Source organism: Staurois parvus, unplaced genomic scaffold (assembly GCF_062004578.1).
Source record: "Staurois parvus isolate SC_StPar_1 unplaced genomic scaffold, SC_StPar_1.0 ptg000131l, whole genome shotgun sequence".
In the NCBI taxonomy this organism is placed as follows: Eukaryota; Metazoa; Chordata; class Amphibia; order Anura; family Ranidae; genus Staurois; species Staurois parvus.
Genome location: NW_028317927.1, coordinates 2274680 through 2287148, shown reverse-complemented (window position 1 = coordinate 2287148; position 12469 = coordinate 2274680). Strand labels below are relative to the sequence as shown.

The 12469-nt window shown below is 44.9% G+C and overlaps 1 protein-coding gene across 1 annotated transcript in view; it reads right to left on the bottom strand.

Annotated features, from left to right (window-relative positions):
• SLC9A9 (solute carrier family 9 member A9) overlaps positions 1-12469 on the bottom strand; it is a 931015-nt gene that overhangs the window by 878058 nt on the left and 40488 nt on the right. The gene's annotated exons all lie outside the window — the stretch shown is intronic.

Below are 12469 nucleotides of genomic sequence, written 5' to 3'. Positions count from 1 at the left end.
CACGAATCGAATATTTCCTGAAATTCGACTCGAATTCCGGTTCGCCTAGTTCGATTCGCTCATCTCTAGAAACAATACACAGGTATAAAAAATATGATTGCAAATTATCATGATCTACTTACAGTTATATTGTTCTATGTCTTTAAGCATATTTAACATCATTTTCATCACGTTATAATATTGTTCATATCAGTTTGCTGAACAGTCAAAATAATCAAAATTTCCCATCCCAACCAATTGATTTCAGTGTGATTTTTAACAAAAAGAAACACAATTAAGTCTTTGAAAAAATTGCACAAAGTATAGCTTGTCCCTGGGAAAAATTGCACCAAATATAGCTTGTCCCTAGGAAAAATTGCACCCTGTATAGCTTGTTTCTAAGTAAAATTGCATCATTGTTAATTACCTTCCATGAAAGATTTATACATGATACAATGTAAATAGAAATTCTACTAAGAGTGTTACCTCAATGGTGAGCAAATGTCTTTCTGATCTATCTGGCTACCAGATGTGCCTCGGACACACTGTGGATGGTCCAAATGCTGAGGAAATTAGGTACAGTGGTGGGAAGGAGAATATTTTAATGTCTGACCATAAGTATAAATAATAAGCCTTTCACCATATAGGAATCAATAAACATCGAAAGTCATGTATAGCTGAGAACAAACTAATAAGCATCTTAAATCTTGGTAGAAACATACACAACATGGAAATATCAATTCACTGAAACATTTTGGTAAGTCTAGAAGGGACTCTAGACTCTAGAATTAGATTCCTACTTATAGGCAATGCTTCTATAGGGAAATTATGATGATCCTGTCATTTATATAAAGGACCACTATGGTAAAAATATTGTATTCTGGTAACTGAACTGAACTGAAAAGAACTAAGAGGCAACTTCGTTCATTCCTGTAATAATACTTTTCAGTCTATGAATTTTGTTTTTTTTCACAGGCCTTTATTTATCATTTTCTCCAAATTTACATGCAGACCCAGCTATCCACAAAAAGTGGCAATGGCACAATGGTTAAATGGCACTTACAATGGTCAGTTTCAGTTCATGCTGAAACCTTTTTTAAAAAAAAAATCTATTCCTGTAACTGTTTAATTTATTTGCTGCTTAAAGCACTAAGAAACTGCCCAAAAGAAACAAATTCCCCTGCAAAATAATGTCATAATGTCATCACCGCTGACAGGGCTTCCATCTTCAGCCAGTCTTCCTTCCGGATTCGAGGGCTCTGGCTGCTTGATTAGCCGAGCCGTGGTGACGTCACTGCTGTGCATGTGCGCAGGAGTCTCGGTTGCGGCACAGAGCATACCCGTGCCATTCCTTCAGAGTGTGTGTGCCATTGACGTCATCAGCTGTAGAGATACTGAATATCTCCCAAATGGTGCATGTTTAGGAGATATTCATTGTACTGACATGTAAGCTTTATTATAAGCTTACCTGTAGGTACAAGTGTCCAGTGGGAGTTTACTTCCACTTTAATTGAAGTCCATGACTGTCAAAGTGGTACAACACACCCCCTGTGAGTCAGAGAGAGAGCTCTCCAATCAACAGGGAGCATGAGCTTTGCTGATTACAGATCTATAGGTCTGACTCAGCAAGGGGTGTGTCAGACATCTGCTGAGAGACCACTGCTTACACAAAGAGAGCAAGGGTTCTTCTCTACAGCATGCTGGCAGTGGATATTCTTTTCTACTCAGGCTGAGGCTATTTTCTAAAAAACAAAATGATCTGTAAGACTTTGCATGCCTTTTGTTGAGATGCAGCTGGAATGTATTTAGCTGATTTAAACTAAAACTTTAGTTAGGTTAAAAAGCAAAAGCTTCCCATGAAAAGCTATAGTACACATTCCATGATTCAGAAGATAGAGATCAAGCTCTGTGTTAACTAAAGTGTAGAAACGTGAGATTTTTCTTTAGGTTCAGCCCGCTGTCCACCTTCATCTTCTCCAACTTGATGATTTCACAAGTAACCAAAGGCATTGGGGTTGATTTACTAAAACTGGAGAGTAGGAAATCTGGTACAGCTCTGCAGAGTAACCAATCAGCTTCTAAGTTTTATTGTTAAAGCACAACTGAACAAGCTGAAGTTAGAAGTCGATTGGCTACCATGCAGAGCTGCACCAGATTTTGCACACTCTAGTTTTAGTAAATCAACCCAATTGTGACATCAACCCACATACTTAGGGTGCCCGCACACATGGAAATAGGAAGTGTGAAACTTCAGTGGCTTTCTATTTCTGGGTTAAGCACTATTTTTTGTAAGTGTATCTTTGTTTTTAACTATAGTTCTAAGGCTCCATTCACACTAGGGCGCTCAAATGGTGGGCAGAATCGCTGCAATTCGAAAATGTACTTTGAAAATGTGAAAACACGCGATCGCGTGTTCAGGTGCCAATCATTTCAATGGCACATGAAAATGTGGGGCGTTTTTGCTGCAATTGTGGCAAGTCTTTCTACACAACAAGCAAGCTACGATCATGCACACAAAATCAGGGGACACCCAAAGAAGGCTCCGGAACCATTTTTGGGCATCGCACAGAGGACAAGGGGGAACGCTTTACGTCTGGAGGAAAAGAAATTTAATCTTCAAACACGGAAAGGTTTCTTCACAGTGAGAGCTGTGAAAATGTGGAATAGACTCCCTCAAGAGTTGGTTCTGGCCAGCTCGGTGGATTGCTTTAAAAAAGGCCTGGATTCTTTCCTAGATACACAGAATATAACTGGATACTAACATTTATAGGTAAAGTTGATCCAGGGAATATCTGATTGCCTCTTGGGGGATCAGGAAGGATTTTTTTTCCCCAGCAGGTGCAAATTGGATTGTTCTTTTTTGGGTTTGTTTTTGCCTTCCTGTGGGTATAGGATTATAACTTTTTTTTTTTTTTTCTATGGTTGAACTGGATGGACTTTTGTCTTTTTTCACCCGGACTAACTATGTAACAGCTTGCAATTTTGTTTGCATAATTGCGGTGCATTTAGTGTGAAGAAAAACGCGCCACAATCTTGGCAACAACACCCCATTTTTCACATTTTCACAGCACATTTTCAAATTGCAGTGATTCTGCCCATGATTTGAAACACCCTAGTGTGAATGGAGCCTAAAAAACTGCTTTGACACAATGGGGTTTCCTCTTCTTTCTGCTTTCCCCAATAGCAGTGGAAACCTTGGCAAATCACTGAGGGGTTGCTGCATAATCATTTAACCATAATCTAGTTAATCATTTAACCAAATACATTTGACCTGCTTATTACATTAAGAAGTCATAGATATTTGGTATGTTTGATCTGCACAGGAGGAGTCTGCTGTCTGGAGATGCACTTGAGAAGCATATAAAGCAATCCATACTTATTTTTTTCACTGATACAGATTGGACTTTTGCATTGATGGACACTTATATTGCAAATTATAGCATTCTTTATATATGTATATACAAAAAACACCCAGAAAACATTTATTATTATATTGCAGCTTAATAATTCTTAGATGTGATTGCTGCATTAGTTTTTTTATTTTATTTTTTTTTGGGGGGGGGGCTTTCTTTCTTTTATTTTTACCTGGTGATCTGACCAGGAAGTCTGTTTTTCAGCAGAACAGGTTTTCCTGGAAATGTGTCAGTTAAGTGTGTTGAGACAAAGCATTTACCACCGACACAAATGCGTACAATGATCAGCTTTTATTTCCTCATGTACAATCTTTATTAAAAAAGTAAAAAACCTTTTGCTGTAACTGCTTGTGTAACTGCAATGTGAGCTGGAGTTGGCTTCAGTTTGTTAGTGTATCTAAATCTATTAGTCTATCACCCTCCTCCCCCATATTAACAATGCTGCTGTGCTCCTTCATTCAGAGTGGAGGCACTCTAATACAGGTTACTGGCCAGATCACCAGGTGAAAACAGATGGGAAAAAAGCCTATAAAAGCACAAATTCAGCCACCACATTTAATGCTTGGTAAACAGGAATATATAACATTTTTGGTTTGGGGTTTAAAACCACTTTAATTAACTATTATCTTAAAGCTGGATTTTTTCATATGCTTTATTTAACATATTCTCTGATATGTATAAAGGAGCTGCCAGTTTTTTTTTTCTTTTTTTGCGTAAGGCAAGCACAGATAATTTTGTATTTTGTGTTTGTACTTTATAACACAAATTCAGCCAATCAACTAATTATACAGTGTTTCCTGACAAAAAAATTGTAATTTTATTCATCTCACTTTTTGATTCACACTATCCAGCCAAAGCAGCTGCTATGCTTGAAAGCTTGTCCTTGCAGTGCTTTTTCCATTCTGTAAGATCTTACTAAACACCGCAAGTGTGCACCCTGAGCTTATATTATACTCACCTCAACCTGAACTCTTCATCTTTCCATTGGTGGTCCTATCCCTAGTCCTGGTCTAGCTGGTGTCCCTGTGTGTACCCGCTGCTACTGACATTGAAATATGGAGGAGAGAGCTTTCTGGATAACTGAATAGAGAAGGTTAGTGAACTCCCATTCTCATATTTGTGGTGATTGACAGCACAGAGGAGACATCAAAGGATCTGCTTAGATCCCTGATGTCTCTGCAAAGCGGACATGTCATCTACCAACCTGGGACAGGGCACCGGCTCTTCTGCACAATGGAACAAAGTTTCCTATCACCTTATATTAATGACACGAAGAAGCATCTCCAACAAGGGACATCAACAGCAAAAAAAAAAGCTGTCAGAGGCTTTAGCCTTTCCCTATATGATAGCAATAAAGTTAAACCCATTTATTTGGGTATTAAACCCAAAGCTAAAAATGTTATATATTGCAGCTCTCCAACTCATAGATGTTATGGTTGCACAATTTTCTATTCTTAAGCTTTTCCCCTTGATTTTCTCCTGTGATCCTGCCAGTACACACTTCCTGTCTTAGGGTGTCTGCATTCTCAGTGAAGTAGTAGGCACCAGGGGCGGACTGACAACTCATTGGGCCCCTGGGCAATAGGGGATCATGGGTCCCCTGTATCTTTGCCTAAACTCAAAAAAGCCTATGGAAAAGGTACCAGGGGCCTCTCATGGGGCCCCCTACTGACCCCGGGCCCTCGGGCAGTGCCCGAGTTTCAAAATGGTCAGTCCGCCCCTGGTAGGCACCTTTGGACAATTGTAAGGCTGGGGAGAGGGTAGTGTTAGACTAGCAGATGTAAGCTGGCCATAGATGGATTGAAATTTGTCTGGCTCAGCACAGATTGGCCAATATTCGATCCATCTATGACCATTCCTGCTAGAGAAAAGTCAATCTCAGAACTGGCTTCTCTCAAATAGGAATGATGGAAAATTTTAATTTGTTCAGTACATGCAGCTAATTAGTTCCATCCATTTATGGTCAACTTTAAATAGACCCGACTAACAACCTAAAGCTGAACTCCAGCTAACACTTTTTAAGCAGTTACAGCAACCAGTTGTTTTCCTTTTGGGATAAAGGTATTACATAAATGACTAAAAACTGATCATCGTAAGCATCCCTGTCATTGGTAAATGGTTTGCCTCAGGCTCCATTCATACTTGTACGACTCCAAAGTAGTTGCAACTTTAATGCAACTTTTGCCCAGCTTGGTTTACACTCATCTGACTTAGGATACGACTTGTGAGACCCAAAGTCGCAGGAAATTTGAAATGCCATGTATCTCTATAAGAGCCGTTCCAATTGATACTTCTGATATCACTGCGACACCAGAAAGGGTTTCTGCATCACTCTGATGTGACTTTGATATGTATTTAGTGCCAGAGAGTGTCAAAGTCGTATCAAAGTCACATCCAAGTAGTATCAAAGTTGGACTCCAAAGTCACACTGAAAATCGCGCACCTTTGGAGGCGGTTAACTAAGACTCCATTCACACTTGTGCAACTTGTCATATGGCTTTGGATATCAAAGTTGCATGACACGTTGTACCCAATGTTTTCCAATGATAACCATTCATATGTGTGCGACTTAAAGTTGTAGCGACTTCAAAGAAGTTCATGCATTACTTTGGTCTGACTTTCATGCAATTAGAGGGCCATAGACTTCAATGTTAACCCTCAAAAGTTGGATGAAAGTTGTACCTGAATGTTTAGTTTATATGTAACAGTGGTGCAACAGTGGATCCAACTTTGCAGATTGGCAGGTCACATCCAAGTCGCACCCATCCAAAGTTGCGTCAAAGTTGCATCCCAAAGTTGTGCAACTTTGGAGTCGTACAAGTGTGAATGGAGCCTTTCTGCTACTTTGTCTGAACACTTTAAAAATAAAATAAAGAAAATGATACTGCTACCCATCAGACAAATAGAGAGCTACAATTTGATCAATGTTTGCTTTTTGTTCTAATAAGTGTTTAAAAAATAAATAAATAAAGTGGCTGTACAATTGTGGTGGGCTGCCGATAGCCTTTCACTGCACTGTATGGGCTTCGTGGCCACAGCTACCTGCACACAGCTGTCAATCAAAGCCACAGGAATCAGTAGATTCTAGCCCTTGGGTTTGCAGTATGGCTAAACACCAGTGCGGATGCAGCCTAAGGCTAGATTGGAGTTCTGTTCTGAGGGAATACCTCTGATTTTCCTTCCACTTTCATCTTCATTACACACTAGCCAAGTCAAGTAGTGTCAGTATTGCACTTGTGAAGATAAACAGGAAGTGATGGCTCAGCATGATCACTATTCTGTAGAGAACATCATGCACATTGCAGATCAGTATTTCCTAAAAGACTTCCTTATTGCTCAGACAGCATTTATGTAGTGAAAACAATTCAAAAGAAAGCTGGAGTTGAGTTTACCTATACTTTCAGCCTGACGTACCGTATGCACATAGTAATCTATTGCGAGAATATAGCAAGGAATTTATACTGTACATTTGCAGTTTGCTCATATCTGTGATATGTACAAAAAAATAGCAAAAAAAAAAAACCAAGCAATTTGTATCCAGTCTAGCAGGCCCTTGCACTACATAGTTGTTGATCAATCTAAAGGCAATTGTACAATCAGAATGCATAGTGTGTGGTGAGTTTTTTACCAAAAGAAATGGTCTGATTTCATAAAGATACAGTTTAGTCAAACTCACAAGGCCCAGTACTTACACTCAATGCAAAGTGGCCCTTGTGCTGATGGCAAAAGTCCTCTGAACCCCCTACCCCTTCAGAGGTACTATTTTTGTGCTGCAGGGGATAATATAGCTTAGGGACCTGTGATAGGAATACTAGCTATGCCTGCCCTTTCTGCCCCCCTCCTCCATTCATAGAAGTTGTGCTATAGCTTCTATGAAACAAATGCGATCACCCGTCCTCTATTTATAGAGAGCTCTTTATAGAGGGAGGCTATAGATAGCTGCTATGAATGTAGGAGTTGGGTTAAGGACATTCATAGTCGGCACTCTTGATGAGTGCTTATCACAGGTTCTTCAGCTCTACAACACGCCACCTCACCAGAATATTAGCGCTGCGGGGGACAGTTCAGAGGATTTCAACTAGTTTTGTGCAGATTTAAGAAAACTGACTAAATTTTGTCTTTAACCACCTCAGTACCAGCATGTTTTACCCCTTTCATTACCACGCCATCTTTAGTTTTCAGTGCTATGATAGTTTGACTGGACACCAGTCATGCAACACTTTTCCCAAATTAATTTTATATCATTTTTTGAGACAGACAGCTTTCTTTTGGAGGAAATTTATGAGGTGGAGCGGGTACCTGGTTTTGACGGGTACCCGCTCAGAATACTGGTCAAATGTGCCGCAGTATTCCGAGACGGATGTTCCCCCCCCCTTCCCTCAAAGCCTTCTGGGACACTACACAGGTCCCAGGAGACTGCGACCCATTCACAAAGAACAGCGTGCTTTGCACATGCGAAGTAGGAAACCAGCTGTGAAACCTCAAGGCTTCCCTGCCAGTTTCCATTACTTAAGATGCCGGTCCCTGCACCCGAAGCCAATTGAAGAATCAGCTCAGGTGAGGATATCGATATATCCTTAGACAGGGAAGTGTCCTTATATTAAAAGCCAGCAGCTGCTGTATTAGTAGCTGCTGACTTTTCATTTTTTTGATGGAGCCTGGAGCTCTGCTTTAACATGAAAACAGTTTGGTAAAAAAACCTCTGCACTTCAACATCTAACCTAAAAGTGTTAAACCGAGCTGTTGTGCTTGTGATGATAATGAATGAAAGCTGTAAGTGCAAATGAAACTGTGAATATCATAAAAAAGAGCCCATTCTAAAACAATTACAATTAAACAAGCTCCTCACCGTGTGCCACACAGCCGCCCCCTGTGCCCCACCACCGTGCAGCCCCGTCACGTGAGCCTGCCACGCGGCTTACAGCACCCACAGACGCCGGACCCTACAACACCCACAGGTGCCTGACCCTACCGTTCCCACAGACGCCGGGCCCTACAGCACCTCCACATGCCGGACCCTACAGCACCTCCAGATGCCACGCCCCACAGCACCTCCAGATGCCGTGCCCAACAGCACCTCCAGACGCCGCATCCTACGACACCTCCAGACGCAGCACCCTACAGCACCTCCAGACGCCGCATCCTACAACACCTCCAGATGCCATGCCCTACAGCACCTCCAGACGCCGTGCCCTACAGCACCTCCAGATGCCGGCTTTCAGCACCCACAGACTGCCGTGACTAGCCAGCAGCAGGCCCAGCTGCCCACCACTTTCCATCCCCTCTTACTGTTGAATTCCTCCGCCACTGCGTGATAGACTCTGCGCATCTATACGCCCTGATGTGAAACTTTTCACCTCCCTCATTTGACCAGCACTCCGCTCACCCTCTTAATATGCCACCTGTACTCCTCCTCCTCGTACTCCTCTCCTCCATTCACAAAATCTCCTCCCTCTACCCCCCTACCCCCCCAAAACAACTTTACATCGGACCCTCACTACTTCCCTCTCCCCACTACGGCTCTCACCACCTCCTCCTGATACTCCACTCTCCCACCGACCCACACGCCACCCCTAACAGACCCACACGCTCTTGCACATCCTGCTCCCATGCCACCTTTCTCACCCTCCTTCTCCTCCTCAACGCCGGGGACATCTCCCCGAACCCTGGCCCCTCACCACCTCACCCACCCACTAGGCACCCTCCTACTCACACAAACCGCCACAACCCCCTCAACCTTATACCTGTCCCCCTCCTCTCCGCACCCACCCCTCCACTCTCGGTTGCACTCCTGAATGCCCGATCGGTGTGCAACAAGCTCACCACCATCCATGACCTCTTTATCTCCCTCAACCTCCTAGCGGTCACGGAAACCTGGATCCAAGCCACTGACTCCACCTCCCCTGCGGTACTCTCCTATGGAGGTCTCGTCTAGTCCCATTCACCCAGACCGAACGGTCGTAGAGGTGGTGGGGTCGGCATGCTCTTGTCACCACTGAGCAACTTCCAGGTCCTCCCAAACCCCCCCTTCTCCTCCTTGGAGTCCCACTGTATCTGACTTGTCTCCCCCACCCCTCTGAGGATTGCAGTAATCTATCGGCCCCCTGGACCCGTATCCCGCTTCTTTGACGACTTTTCCACCTGGCTGCCCTTCTTCCTCTCCCCTGAGCTCCCCACCATCATGCTTGGTGACTTTAATATCCCTCTCAATGTCAACAACCCAGCTACATCCCAATTCCTCCACTTAACCTCTTCATTTGCACTCACACAGTGCACGCAGTCCTCCACCCACACCGACGGGAACACCCTGGACCTCGTTTTCTCCCATCTCTGCACCCCCCACAACCTCACCAACACCCCTTTCCCTCTCTCTGACCACAACCTCATTACCTTCTCCATCTCCCCGTCCTCCAACACCTCCCCCCCAAATGTCAAACCTTCACCAGCTGTAATCTCCGCAACCTGAACCCGGCCCCTCTCTACTCTGCAGCTGACTGTCTGTACGACAGTATCCTTCCACTGTCATGCCCTGACCTGGCCACTGCTGCGTATAACAACACGCTATCAGCTGCCCTAGACTCCTTAGCACCCCTAACCACATGTAGCATTAGACCCCGACCACTTCAAACCTGGCAGAACGACCACACTAAACATCTTAAACCAAATCCCCTCAAGCATTCTCCCTCTACAAATCCGCCTTCCTCACCTACACCTCCTCCCTCCACGCCGCCAAACAAACCTACTTCATAACCCTCATCAACACCCTCTCCTCCAATCCTCGTCGGTTCTTCTCCACTTTCAACTCCCTACTCTCTCCACCCCCACCCAGTACCTCACTCACCGCCCATGCGATTGCCATTCACTTCCAAAATAAGATCGACGCAATCCGTAAGAACATTGCCAATGCTCCACCTACCTCCCCACCTAGCCTCCCTCCCATTACAACCCCTCCAACTCTACCCTCCTCTGACCTCGCAACCGCCCTGCCCCCCACCACCCTTAACATCCCGCACACCATAACCCCCCCCAACACTCTGCTCCTTCAGCCTTAACACCACTGAGGAGGTCACCAAGGTCTTCTCAGAAGCCTGCCTCACCACTTGCCCCCTTGACCCTGTCCCCACACAACTCCTCCAGGCAGCCTCCCCCTCCATCCTACGCTCCCTCACCAACATCTTCAATCTCTCCCTCTCTACTGGCACATTCCCCTCCCCCCTAAAGCACGCGCACATCACCCCCATACTCAAAAAACCCTCCTTGGACCCCACTGACCTGAACAACTTTAGACCCATCTCCCTGCTGCCATTCACTTTCAAGCTCCTTGAGCGCTTAATCTACAATCGCCTAAGCTCCCACCTCAGTGACAACAACCTCCTCGATCCACTACAGTCTGGCTTCCGTCCCCTACACTCCACCGATACCGCCCTACTCAAAATCACTAATGACCTGCTAACCGCCAAAGCTAATGGCCACTACTCAGTCCTCTTACTCCTTGACCTCTCCGCGGCCTTCGGCACAGTTGACCACCCCCTCCTCCTCGATAAACTACACTCCCTCGGCCTCAGAGACTCCGCTCTCTCCTGGCTCTTCTCCTATCTCTCCCAACACTCCTTCAGCGTTACCTATACCGCTACCACCTCCCCCTCTCTCCCCCTCTCTGTTGGGGTCCCCCAAGGCTCTGTCCTCGGGCCCCTTCTCTTCTCCATCTACACCTCCTCCCTTGGCAAACTGATACACTCCCATGGCTTCAACTATCACCTCTACGACAATGACACGCAAATTTACCTCTCCACCCCTCAACTCATCCCCTCAGTCTCCGCCCGTATCACCCACCTGCTGAACGACATATCAGACTGGATGTCGCTCCACTTCCTCAAACTGAACCTTTCAAAAACCGAGTCCTAGGTGTCACTCTAGATTCAAACCTGTGCTTCCAACCCCATGTCCAATTGCTAGCAAGCTCATGAAGGCTCCACCTCCATAACATTTCCAAAATACGTACGTTCCTAACCCCAAACACTACTAAACAACTCGTTCACTCCCTCATTATCTGACGCCTGGACTACTGCAACTCCCTCCTCACCGGACTACCTCATCACAGACTATCCCCGCTTCAGTCAATCCTGAACTCAGCGGCCAGACTCTTCCACCTTACCAACCGCTCCTCTTCTGCCACCCCCCTCTGTCATTCCCTCCACTGGCTCCCGATTGCCCAAGGTGTCAAATTCAAACTACTAACACAGACATACAAAGCCATTCATAACGCTGCCCCAAACTACCTCACCGACCTGATACCCAAATACCACCCAACCCGTAATCTTCGCTCCTCACAAGACCTCCTACTTTCTAGCTCCCTGGTCTCCACCTCCTACGCCTGACAGCAGATCTTCTCCAGGACTTCCCCCATCCTCTGGAACTCACTACCCCAATCCATCAGACTGTCACCTACCCTCCTCACCTTTAGGCGCACCCTGAAAACACATCTCTTCAGGGAAGTCTACCCTACCCTCACCTAACTGCCGATCTCCTCCACTCCTCCCACCACTCCATCCCCCGCAGCCACTTCCTTCTGTGCCACTATCCCCTCCCTCCTAGATTGTAAGCTCGAAAGAACAGGGCCCTCGAACCCCTCGTGTATTGTTTTGTTACTGTACTGTCTCATGTACTGTCCCCCACTATAATGTACAGCGCTGAGCAAACCTTTTGGCGCTATATAAATACTGTATAATAATAATAATAATAATTACTGAACTTTTAAGACCATATCCATGGAAATAGTGTGCTTGGTGCAAAATTACATTTCCATTTAATTATGTGTGTCTTCCACCAACATCATGAATTGCTCACCAAGGAGCACATCCTCAGGGACAAGTACTTACCAGATGCTGTTAACCACTTATCTCTAAGTTAGACAAATTTTGTGTTTTAACTGGATCCACTCTCTCTACTCTGTTTTTCTCCTCCAATGTGCAGGCTCTCCCTTCAATAGTAACCCAGGCAAAAAGAGGGAGAACAGCCTCACATAGCATAAAACTTTATTTGCCCCTTCCCATTGGCGCTTCCCGGCCGTGTAGGAG